At 40.1% G+C, this 12,747-nt stretch overlaps 1 protein-coding gene across 9 annotated transcripts in view; it reads left to right on the top strand.

Annotated features, from left to right (window-relative positions):
* The first annotated feature begins 2,240 nt into the window (after window positions 1-2,240).
* Window positions 2,241-12,747, top strand: part of BAZ2B (bromodomain adjacent to zinc finger domain 2B) — a 192,019-nt gene continuing 181,512 nt past the window's right edge. For 5 of the 9 annotated variants that reach the window (XM_083492833.1, XM_083492834.1, XM_083492846.1 and 2 more), the window contains exon 1: window positions 2,712-3,111. The gene's annotated coding sequence lies outside the window, so the exon portion shown is untranslated. Of the gene's footprint in view, window positions 2,496-2,617; window positions 3,112-12,747 lie in introns of those variants that run through there. The other 4 variants (XM_083492832.1, XM_083492827.1, XM_083492845.1 and 1 more) reach the window with 3 other exon arrangements.

The following is a 12,747-nucleotide window of genomic DNA, read 5'->3' as shown; positions in this document are numbered from 1 at the left end:
GAATGATCCAGAGGAAAAATTATTGTAAAAAAAATATTTGTAAAATAAAAGCATGGGAGGGACCAAGATGCTCTGAATATAATGTAGTTGTCAGAGATGCGTAGGATAGATGGATGTTGTCAGTTGTATATATGGTTATCAGTAATTGCATCAATCTTATATATCTAAATGAATGGACATATTGTTCCACAGGCTGTCCTGACAATGCTTCTATCACATCATCTTTTTTGATATAGCACAGGGGCAGCAGTTTGTATGCTTATTATTCTATGAATTTATCTGCCAGCAAAGCAACTTTTAGGACTGCACCCTAAAAGTTAACATGTGATGGCTTCTTTTAACTACACTTGTAGATGTGCTCCTTAGTAATAATTCTAAACTAAATGACTTAAACTTGTCCCAGTATGATAAGCATAAATCATAAAGTTGTAATGGTGTTGATTTTTAAGTATCTGCACAACACCAGTACAATTCACTGCGTGGATTATTTAAATGCATTGTTTATTTTTTGTGGATTTTAAAATCTTGCTATCTTTTGAGAGATAATACTGTCCTTCCAATAAAATTTATGAGCTTCTGATGGGTATCATTCTGGGTGAAATGTCTAATTGGGTATATTCATAGCTATATTCTTATGCCACATTTTTCTCCAAGAATATTATTAGTAAATTTTGAGGTTATGGAACTACTGACCCAATCAAACATGTACAGAGCTTGGCCTCTGAGTTAATTAAATATGGGTTAATAATATATTATAAGGAAATCATTGTCCTTATTACAGTTATTAGGTAGTTAGTCAAATTATAGCTTCAAAGGAATGCAGAGCATGAAGAACTCAGGATTAAATTATGCATTTGAACCTTAGGCCAGCTTTTACTGTTGAGACAGTTTGCTGCTAAGAGAAATTGTGTGTCATTGAAATTAAATGCTTTTCTGGGGATGGAAGGTTCCAGTTTTTTAATGAAATTACTGAGTGTGGTGTAGTGAAATGATTAAAATCTGTATTCCGGGAATGTGGCTGTGAAAAAAAATCAATAAATGCTAGCACAATTTTGCTGCTGAACGTGAGTCCTAGGAACAAAATAAACTAGTACCAATATTACAATTAAAATCATAGCCCCATTAACTGATTTTTCACCAGCCTGTCAGGACATAATTTCTACTAAATTTTTTGGAATACATTTTCCTGTGTAATGAGAAGCTTTTCAGATATCCTTGTTAGACAGGCAGTGTTTTCTGCCCTTCCCCCCCAGTGTTCCTGCATTGCAATCATTGTGCTTGCACTTATTATGTTACAAATGACCGAGGTAAGGCTGACATTCTCATTGCATGCAAAAAAGACCTAGTCTGCCAAGCTCCCCCCCCCTCCTCCTAATGAAGCAGCTTTGTGAAATCTCTCCATGTGCTAATACTAATGAAGATCCTCCAGCACAATTAAAATCACAGCCAGTGCCTGGAAGAGGAAACACAAAACAATAGTATCTCCCTACATGTGCATATTATTTTGATGTTCCAACCAGCTTTTGTTCAGATCTAATGTTAAAAACCTTCACATTTTAAATGGCCCTTGACAGTGCAAAGCATCGTCAGCAACTTACATGCTCCAGTTTCAGAGTGCAAGAAAACATCCTCTTGTGTGTGCGCGCACACACACGTTCTATTTCTAGTCAAAGTATGTTCTTGGCTGTATTTTTAGGCCCTTAATTTTATAGATTACAGGAAGCAATTCTTTGTTTGCAGTGTACTTTAACCCTGACTGAGCTTGACTTTTATGCCACGAGAGGAGAAAATGACATGAGTAGTAAACTATTGACTCAGTGGAGTGCCATGCGTTTTGTCAAAGAAATATTTAAGAGTTTGAATCTATTACAGTGAGCACATTCCAGTATACTGCAATGGCTCAGGCATATATATTTTTTCCAGGAAGGTCAGTAGAAGAACTCTTATGATCTCAAGCCTACGTAATTCATTTCCCTCATATCAGTGGTGTCTTATTTCAAAGAAAGTGGATCAGAGCTTTAAACCTTTGTCTTAAAGTAACTTAATAATAAAAAACCCCACATTGTTGTTGTTGTTATTGTTATTGATTTGGTTGTAATTTTATCTCCATTGCATTAAAAAATTATGGACGGGGGGTTATTTGGTAGGTTTACTGCCATTCCACAAGCCCTCCCTTTTCTGCTTCTTGGAAGAATCCTGTGTAGCTGGGGTGACTTGCACACTCCCTGCACCAAAGGGAGTCAACCCAGTCCCTCCCTGCCTCTTTTACATGGGAAGCCCTTTCCCGAAATCTTCACGTGTGGCTTTTTTTTTTTTTTAAAGTGATCATTTAACAGCGGGGCTAAGCTAATGGATTTACCTTCCAGTCCCAAACGATGCACACTTGCAGGAGCCCCTGGTTTTAAAGCAAAAACAAAGCAAGCAAGCTCAACTTTTCTTACAACTTGAGGGGGGACACTTGCTCACTAAATGTACTGAAGGTGAACTTCGAAGAAGTAAGAATCATGCCTTTGGTTCCCTTGCAGCTTTTTTTGTTTTGTTTCTGCTTTTGAGGGGGGGGGAAGCGTTGGTGGTGCGCGGGGGGGGGGTGGAAGAGAAGAAATCTGACCAGTCATTTCTTACTGAGGCTGAAATGAGAGAAACCATTCTCTCTCTCTGTTTTACACCCCCCCCCTTCTTTAACAGCAACTTTCATTGTTAGAAAGAGAGGAGCCGAGTTGGTTGACGTCACTTTTGGTTGGTGAAGGCTTCGCCTGGAAGTGAAGCTGAATAAACCTTGAGAAGAGAATCTGCTTCAAGCTGCTGCCGCTCTAAGGAACTAAAGCAGAGACAGACAGAGAGAGAGAGAGAGAGGAGAGAGGAGGCACACGCGCGCGCAACACACACACGCACACACATAGAGAGAGGGTTACACTATCATGAATCCTCCTAGTTAGATCTCCTAGCCTCTTTCTTCACTCCCTTCTTCAGGCTGTTTGGGGGAAGACAGCGTCCCCATCACCCAGATAACGCGCATCCATCTCCTCCTGAACTCCACCCCACCCCACACACACAAAAAAGAGGTGTGTGCATGTCCAGGGGGGGCCAAGATCTCTCTTCCAAACTGTAAAGGTGAGTTAGAATCGATTTCGGGGAAGCGGAGTGTGCGGTGTTGCCGGCGTGCGGGCTGGGGGGGGGTGGTGGTGGAAGGCAGAGAAATTGCTTTAAGGTGGAAATCTGAATTATGGTTGTCGGCTTGCTCTTGCTAGTACTGCAAGCCGAGGGGGTGGTGGGGTGGGGAGGGAAAAGGGGGGGGAGAGAGAGTGGGGATGTAAAGGAGACTATGGGGCGGGGGAGGGTATGAGGGGAGAGAGAGAGAGAGAGAATCCTGGCTCTCCTCGGAGTGTCTTGCGGCGGCTCCCCAAAACATCTCTTTGTTGCCTGTCTTGACGCGTTCGTGCATCGGAGGGACGTGTGGGGTTTTTTTTTTAAAGCCTGTGCGTAATGTATTAATGACTATTATTAGCCCCGGCGCGTCCGTAATAGTACGGCGGCGAGGAGGAGGAGGTCCAAGTCTGGAAAGTGAAACTGACCTTGTGCACTCGGGACAAGGAGGGGCGGGTGGGCTGGCACAGGCATGCGGGGCTGGGTGGAAATCGCAGCTCTCCGCCGGGCGCGCGAGAGATCCCCGTGCCAGGCGCTTCCCGCACTACGCCTCTCTTTCCGGCGCCCTTCAACTTTTTATTTCTCGCCCCCCCCCCCAATAGCTGGGCAGAAAGTCTCGAGGTTATCCCAAGGCTGGCTCAGGGCATGCAGGCGACCTCCCTCACAAATCGGACCGCTTTTGTGTCTTCCTTGGCTGCCCTTTCCCCACCCCACCCCTTCCCTCTCGGATCTTTCTCCCTGGCTTCCTTCAGTCGCCTTGGGCATGACAGCCAAGGAGACCTGGACCCTAGTGCGGTCGCCCTCCTCCTCCTCCCCTTGGCTCCTTTACTTGCCCCATCCCTTATGCCTCCCCCTGCCGGTCGCTCGGAGCCAGGAGAGGGTTTGCCCCATAGTGGATGGGAGGGAGCGTGAAAGCAGGAAAGTAAGAGACCCCTCTCGCCTTTCTCCTCCCCACCTCTCGGATCCCACAGCAAACTCCCCCCGCCTCGCTCCTTTCATTTCTCCACCCTCTTATTTGCCTCCCTGTTTTTATTTTTATTTTTTAAAATGTTCCACTGCCCGAAACTCCGCTTTTTTTATTTGGGAAAAGCGCGGAGGGAAGGAGGGCGAGGAAGCCAAGGGGGGACCCTCGCCTGGGCTCCTCTCGGCGCTTTGCTGCTTTCTTTTCCCTCCCTCTCTCTTCCTCGTCCCCCTTTCTCTTTTGTGTGTGTTGCTTCCTTATAAAGCCAGAGAAGCAGCTGCAGCCCTTGGCCGAGTTGTTGAAATTTATCCCTTTGTGTATATTACAATATCCTCCATTTTTCTGCCCTCTAAACAACAAGCCTTTCGCCATCTTGGGCATTTAAAAAAAAAAAAAGATTCCAAGTCTTGTGTGTGTATGTATGTATATGTGTATGTGTCTCCCTCTTTGAAAAGGGTGAAATCCTTCATGTCCTGTTGGATAAGGCACAAAGTTTAGGGAATCTAACAGGGTACAGACGGTGACGTCATGTGAAGTTTTTAAAGGGACCCCACCTCCAACGGGGTGTGTGTGTGTGTATGTTTGTGTTTGTTGCTTCTCTAAAGGTTTCTGGTCGAACAAGTTTTAAGCTGTATTGAAGAGGGAGTGTCTAATATTAGTTTATTAAAACGTGCAGGAGGGATTGGCATGAGAGGACTAGCCTGTGTATTTTTGCTTAACAGGTGGAGAAATATCTGGATTTATATATATTGTAGGCTTTAATTTCTTTCACAGTTTGACCTTTCACTTGTTCACATGCAAAAAAATTCTTTTAACTGCCAGGGCATGTCATGTTATTATTATTATTTTTTAAAAAACATCATATGATATGGTAGTTCACTGATGGATAAATATTAAATTGCTTTGCAAGTGACTCTCTATCATTGCCAAACGCAAGAGATGATGACATTCCTTTTAGAAACCTTGCTTGCATAGCTGATGGCAAAGAGAGTAGCAAACTCTTTCCTGCAACCCCAAAATAAATTCCAAAAATTGTAGCTCTTTTTCATTTTATTTTAACCTGCACACTCTTTGTGAATTTAGAAAATTCTGGAGGGACAGGACCTGTAGATACTGCCTGCACTGTAGATAGTGTCCCACATGCTGTTGTCTGGGGCTTTCAAAATGCAGTTAGTATGCTAAGTTCCAAATTACTAACTAGAAAAAAAAAATCAAATTACCTCTGGCTATAAGCTCTTATTGTCTCCAGTTTTGAATAGAGAAGCAACAAAAAGTATTGTGCTTTTAATTTACCTCTCCTCAACAGATACTCTTTTGATTTTATAAAAAAAAGTTATCTTGATCAAGGGCAAAACTTAATGAAACTCTGAATAGTGCATAAATAATTGGATATTTGAACAGAATTCTACTTTTCCATTCTGCCTCCTGTATTTGTTTTGTTTTTCTTTCCACCTATTTACACTTGCACTAACAACATGAAACTCCCTGTGTTTAATTTGCATTCCCTTTGTCTTCATAGTGGGGGGGGGGCACACCATTGACTACAATTAGCATGGAAACTAATATGAACATTTTTAGAACATCAAGATGTTCCTTTCTTCAGTACACTAAAAACTGAATGACAGGTTTAGCATATTTTTATGCTTGAGTAGGAAATGTGCCTTCATGTTTACAAAAGTAAACAATTTACCTTAGTGTGTTATTTTCATTTTCTTTTTTTAAAAAAGGAGTCACTTTAGAAAGCCTTGCTGAATTGAAAGGCTGCCAGTTATGTGAATCTTAGATGGAAGAAAATGTTGAAATAGTTAAAAGCACATAGAACAGATGGCTTTAAATTATACATGCAACAAAGGCCTGGAAGATTTGGCAGATTATAAACGGTGAGCAACAGAAGATAAGCAGTTTAAGAAAATGGTAGTTAAGTACATTTGATACCCACACCTATTGTAAACTGTGTGCACATTTTAGTCACAATGCCGCATAATCAATATAGCATGAAATATCACAAAAACCGTAGTGTAGCTGAAAGCATTTTCTATATTGGATGTGTGTGGTGGGGGTGGGAAGCTTAAATATTTAAGAGGTATGTTTCAGATTTAAGATTATTTCACACAATGTAAGTCTAATCTGGCAAGGAAGAAGCTTTTTTAAATGTCTTGCATCTTGCTGATTTTGAAATAATAGCATCTGAAATAAGATACATGCATGTGGTTTTGTGAATCTAAGTGGTGGTGGTGGGCTTAAGGATTTTGGAAATCTGAATATTTTTTATTGTTGTAATTTTTGTTCAATTGATAAATATATCTGTGAACAGTATTTCTCTTGGACCACAGGGTTATAATATTAACATTTATCTATTATCGAAATCAAATAAATATCTGAACTGCTTGCATGTGTATATTTCAAGAAAGTGATGTTAACTTTTAAAGTTCAGGCTTAGTATAATAGTTTGTATTGTGAAATGGTTAAAATCAGTGTTTGCTAATATTGCGTGTATGTATGTTTGTTTTTCTGTCTATATGTGTCTGATAGAGAGAAAAAGAGAAATGTGAATAATAGTTGGGGAACATAGTTGGAGTTAAAAGGATATTTATACATAAACAAAATAGTGTACCTTCTAGTTGTCTATGGGTTTATAGTAAGATAAGACCTGCCACACAAATTGATAGTTTGCGAGTCTTCCCCCCCTTTCCTTTCCTTGCAAGACACTTATTAAACATTCAAATAAAAGGGTAATGAAAGCCTTGGATTTCTGGTTGCCTTTACCCTTTTTTCATTTCTTTGTTTGCATGTTTATTATAGAACTGCAGTGTAAAGGAGCAGATGTTTTGCCAAACATCCTGATGTGTTGCTTTTTCTTAGGGGAGTGCGTAACTGTTCCTTCTGATGCATCGACTTGACAGCTGGTTGATTTCATGGAGCTGCTAAGAAGCCATTAGTGGTGTCATTGAATTGAAACAGAACAGTCACTCCCAGCTTGAACTGCAATTGTTAATGTCTTTGTTGCTACTTTTGTGTTCCTACACAAGATGCAGAATACCACAGTTGCAGGAAAGTTCATGCTTTCTTTCTGATCTTCCTAAATGAGTGAAACGATGTTCTGGTGTTTGATTTCATCTAGATTCTAAATATTAGCCTAAATCAAGAACTAGAATGACTAGGATTTGTTCCCAGGAGATTTCAGAAATAAAAAAAATAAAATTTATGACAAATAACGTAATAGGGTCAAAGCATCCTTAGAATCAGTGCCATGCTGCTTCTCAGCCAGTAGTTTGTTGTTAAAATAGGCCCCTTCTCGTGCTGCTCTTTATTTTCAAGGGTGAATTCCAGCTTTAAAAGTAATTATCACAACCCAGCACACACTTATAGATCTTGCATGTGGTAGGCTGTGTCTTGATCCAGTGTGATCTCGATCTATAGAGATTTTTGGTTTTCAAAACTGGAATAGGGGTTGAATGATATTTAACTTTATTCAAGCAAGTTGTGCATTTGAAGCCACTCAAGTCGGTTTTGGTGAGGAGCAGAAGCAACAGAACTGAGTGTTTATAAAATGTTGCTGAGGCCCCCAAATTTTACTTACCATGGGGACACATTTCTGTTGAACAGTTTTCGGCAGTGGGCTGTGACCTTTTAAAATAAAATAAAATAATAAAATAAATAAAAGTGCTAGAATCGGCAAGAAAACTGCTGACAAAGTTAATAAGACAGAATTATGTATTCACATTGGAAAGCTGGTTGAAAATTGATCTGCATATGAGTATGTGCTTGGATGAAATCAAGGGGAGAACATTTCTACAAGACAGAGAGTTGAGAAAACTGTTTCATGTGCTATTTTTATAAGTTGGGGGGGGAGTTGAGTGAACTATAGTAATAATAATAAACATCAAAATGCATAGCATTTACAGCATGTTTCAAGTGTTCAAAGCACGCCACTCTACATTATCTCAGTAACAATTAACAATAGGCATGTAAGGGAAGCAAGTCCCCATATTTCAGTTGGAGGCTTGAGGTTAAGAGAATAAAGACTTGCCTAAGGTAATCTAATGAATTCATAACCCAGGTGAGGCTCAAATAAGGACCTTCCAGTTCCCTCTGTACAATGCTTAGTAAACTCATTGGGGCATAAATGGCATTGAGCTCTGTGAGATTGGTTTCCAAGGGACCATAGTTCAGTGGTCCACAGAAGGTTCATGGGACCACAGAAGGTCCCATGCTCAACTCCTGGTGTCTCCAGTTGAAAGGCTCAAGGAGCAGATGATGTGCAAGGCCCTGAGACTCTGGCGAATCACTGGCAATCAGAGGCAAAGCTAGGCTAGTTGGGCAAATAGTCTGAGATAGTATAAGGTATCGTCTTGTATATTATTGATGTAACATGCACGGGAATCTGTAGTATGCCACACCTGCTGGATAGATAACTCTGTCAGATTGAACTTTTCTACTTAAATTTTATTTTCATAAAAGTTCGGGATGGTGCTTTGATTCATATGTACTATTTTCTTTCTTAAGGTCTTCTTCGTTAGGGTTCTGACATGGATGTGTTTCAGCCACTCCATTCTAATCATCTTCTGCCTCCCTGTATGCTGAATTGATACTTTAAAGTTTTATTAAATTTCCATATTGTCCTTCATCTGAGGATCGCAGCATATAAAAACACAAAAATACACACCATAGTAACAAACAAGAACAATACCCACCCCACAGCTTAAAAGGCCTTAGATTGTTTAATAAAAAATATGGAACGCTTCATGAATTTGTATGTCACGAATAACATAAGACATAATAGCTGGTTAGCTCATCTAAAAATAAACCTTTTTGTAATAGTTAATATATTAACTGCCACTTCTGTTCATGCACTTATAAACCATTTTTCGGTAAAAATTACAATTAAAAGCACCACAGAATTGCACAGTGGCTTGGTTTGCATATAATGGGAAGCTGAAGTTAATGGCTTACTGGGAAGGAGCGAACATGCTGGTGCGTGCTGCTCAGATTATGTCTGCCACTCCCATTTCCCCTTTGCCACATCAGGAGGAAACAGACCAGAGTGCTGGCTTAATGTTACTTGGGAACCAACTCCTGTGAGTTGTTTTAAGAGAAACCATCTATGAGCTCTGGTTTGCACGTAGTATAAGCCAGTGCTCTGGTTTGTTTTTTCCTGGAGTGGGAAAGAGAAAAGGGAGAGGGCGTGATTTGAGCTTCCTGTGCCAGATTATTCCTGGTAAACCATAGTTTGTTTAATTTTGGCTTACTGTTACGTGTAAGCCAGGCCAGTTTTGTATGAGTAGGCGGTAAAATAGCATTTAAGATGAATAGTTTCCTGAAAAGGAAAATAAATTTCTGTGATGTGCTCAAGGTTTTTTGTTTTACATGTTAGGCCTGTAGTTTTCACTGATACAGTTGTAAGATCGAGATCAAATTATCCTTTAAAATAACACTGTCCTATCCATTCTTACTTATTGTGTTCATATTGTTGCAAGTGTGACTGTGTGTGCACAATGTGGAACAAATGGAATAATATTTTCCTCCATCTGCTTCTGTGCATTCAGCAGCCCTTCCATGTTGGTCTAATTGGCCTTTCCATTAGTTTCCTACATATAGATACAAAACAGGGTAACCAGATGCATACTGTTTTGTTTTGTTTTTTATAAAATATAGGACTACTATTCAGCACAAAGTTAAGCAAGTGTAAATGGAGGACAGTCCTAAGCATTCTTACTCTAAGCTTAACTTGCTGTGTATTAAATATGTTTAGAATTGCAACCTTAAGTGAACAGAAGTCTTCCTTTTTGAAATTTGACATTCTGTTTTTTTAATTTGCTGGGGTACTATTAGGAAGGAGTGTTCTCTGAAATCACTTCCAGCTTTAAAACATCTACAGTTCAGTCCTATGCATGTTTTCTTATTATTAACTTTCACGGCCCTTACTTCTAGGTAAGCGTTGATGTACAGCAGTCATAGGATTGCAATCTTGTTCTGCTTAAAATCTGGCATATTTCGTTACAGAGGAAGCTTTCTTTTAATATACAGTCCTTTCCAAAACCTACTTCTAGAAACATGTCAGTATTGATCTTTCTTTTATTTCTTTTAGCATCATAATGTAGTAAAGGTAATACAAGAAGCCATAAATTAATTTCTGTAATTTCTACTCATGAAGATAATTGAAAATAACCCAAATGGATTCAGTACAGTTCCTTATTATCAGTCACTGGGCCTCTTAGTCTTGGTAGGATCAGAGTAGTGATGGATCTGCAATTATATCTGCTGTGTCCATATTCCTTTAAAATTTTAAGAAGGAAGAAAAGGAACATTCATAGATGGCTGTAAACTTTAAAAGATTACCACTCAGTTGGAGATTTTTCATATGGCCATATTTTGGGTGACCATCATTCAAAGGCAGGTTGAGATAAATATACCTATTGAGATTTAATGGTTTGATTGCTGAATATCTAGATAGAGGTGTATAACATTAAAAGTAAAACTTCTACATCCACGCTTCTTTTCTAAATGTTTCATAAGGAGGTTGTCTCTTTATATACAATGGAGCACATTCCCCCTTAATATGTGAAAATGGGGATTCGAATAAATGGATACTCAGAATGCATGGCTTTAAAAACAAAACAAAAAACAAGCTGTTATGCTGGTGGTGGAGAAACGGTTGCACTGAGATATGTGTGCATTTACTAAGGATAACATTTGTATTTGTAAGAAAATATTCAGAAAGGCTATTACAGCTGCAGTGTTCGAACAAATATGTGCTGTAAGCAAAACGTGCTTAATTCTTTTCCTCTGACGGTAAATTCAGCTTGAAGATAATTATTGCATTGGTCCAATGGATGTGCAGAGACATAATTGTGTGTTTTTAACCCTGTTTTTCTGTTCTTACACTTTTCCACAAGCATGCACTCATTAATCAAAGACGCTGCACTCCTGCTGAGGGCGGAGAGGTTCATCAAATTGGCAGCCGGTTTGGTGCAAAGAACGGTGTACTGAAGCTCTTAACGCGCTGGGACATAAATAAATCTAAGGTCTTTGTATGCAAACCCTGGAGGTTAATACTGCATAATTCAATGTCCTGTCTTTGTTTTTATGATTGATGTTTTTAAATGTTTGAAGCTTGATGCAAGTCTTCTACTAGGTCAGGGCTGACAATCTGATTGGCTGATGCCAAAAAAGAAAAAAGGGGGAAAAAGCATTAGGCTGGCAAGGGGACTTTGAGTATGCTGCAGAGATTTTGATTTCCTCCTCCCTCCTCCTGGAAGATCATTGTCATATTGCCCGAGCTGTTATAGGAATGTTTCAGTGATTGACAACCCCTGCTGTGATAATGGACCTAGTGCATGAAATGCCAATAGTTTGGCCCTATTTGTTCTGAAGCTTACTGCTATTTGTATCCTTAACAGAGCTAACATGTAGAACAAGGAAAAACTACTGGGATTTCTCTGTAGAAATAGTGCTGGGATTTGGTTTTAACATGAATTGGTTGCATATTCATAATTTAAGAACAGCTGGTTACAGGCAGCGCACAGTCATTTGCAAGCTATTATAGATGGTTCGACTCGCACATGGAACCCGGTCTTGAGCTCAACTCCCCCACCCCACTTATTGATCAACTTGCATTTAAAATCTGGTCACTGCTGTCAAGGAGGCCTTTCATTTCAGCTGTGCTTGCAACATACAAGAGGTTCCATTTTAAAATATTTAATTTCAACTAAATGCTGAAGAAGATGATAAAGTGCAGGCTTTGAAGAAACAAACTGCATGGATCAGTAGTGACACAAATCTTAAATGCAAAAAGGCCTGTTTATTGGAAACACGTTTCTGCAACCTTCTGAGTCCTTTGATTGCTTATGTGGTTAAGAGCAAGGAATCTGCTGGATTTAGTCAAGGTTACACACTTGACTCCACGGCTCTTAAAATACAGTGCAGCACTTATGCCACACACACAGTTTTTGCTTGTGTTTTGTGTGCATGTGCACATGTGTAAATGAAATGCAGAGAAGTGCTAGCTAAGAGCAGGAACAGGCAGATTTCAGGCTTCTCAGGTCTACTTCACTTTCTACTAGAACCCTGAATCTACCAGTCAGAGCCTGCTGCAAAAGACTTACAATTAGAATTGAAGAACAGGGTACCTCTGAATACATTCTAAACCTGAGAATTTGTTTTCACTGCCGGAACTAAATGCATTGCAAAGTCTGCTCCTGATTAGCTTTATTCATATTCGCAGCCTAATTTAGGTAGAAAATGTCATTTTGTTATTGGTGGTGTTAAAAAAAAATGGAAGTCAGAAAGCCAGCAATGGACGGTGGGGTGGGGTGGTAGCGATCATAGGAGCTCTGGTGCGTTGCTGCTGCTTACTAGGAGGTAGGGGGAGAGGTTGGTGCAATGCAAAAGCACAGCAGCACGTTTGCACTGCGCTGACATTACTGCTGCCTCTCCCCTTTTCCCTTACCTCCTGGTAAGCAGCAGTGATGCAACCAACCAAAGGACAGCTGAGAACTCCCACTGTACCACATTGTCTGCTGCCGCAGATACCCTTGCTGATCTACTGCAAATCACCAAGTGATCAACCACTTGGACCCAGTCTACGTTCTGCCCACCCCTACTAGGCCTTCCATGATTAAACCAATACACTAGTTGAACTT

The sequence above is a fragment of the Podarcis liolepis genome (genome assembly GCF_965112155.1).
Source record: "Podarcis liolepis genome assembly, chromosome: 1".
NCBI classification, from domain to species: Eukaryota; Metazoa; Chordata; class Lepidosauria; order Squamata; family Lacertidae; genus Podarcis; species Podarcis liolepis.
This window is presented reverse-complemented; position numbering and strand designations above follow the sequence as displayed.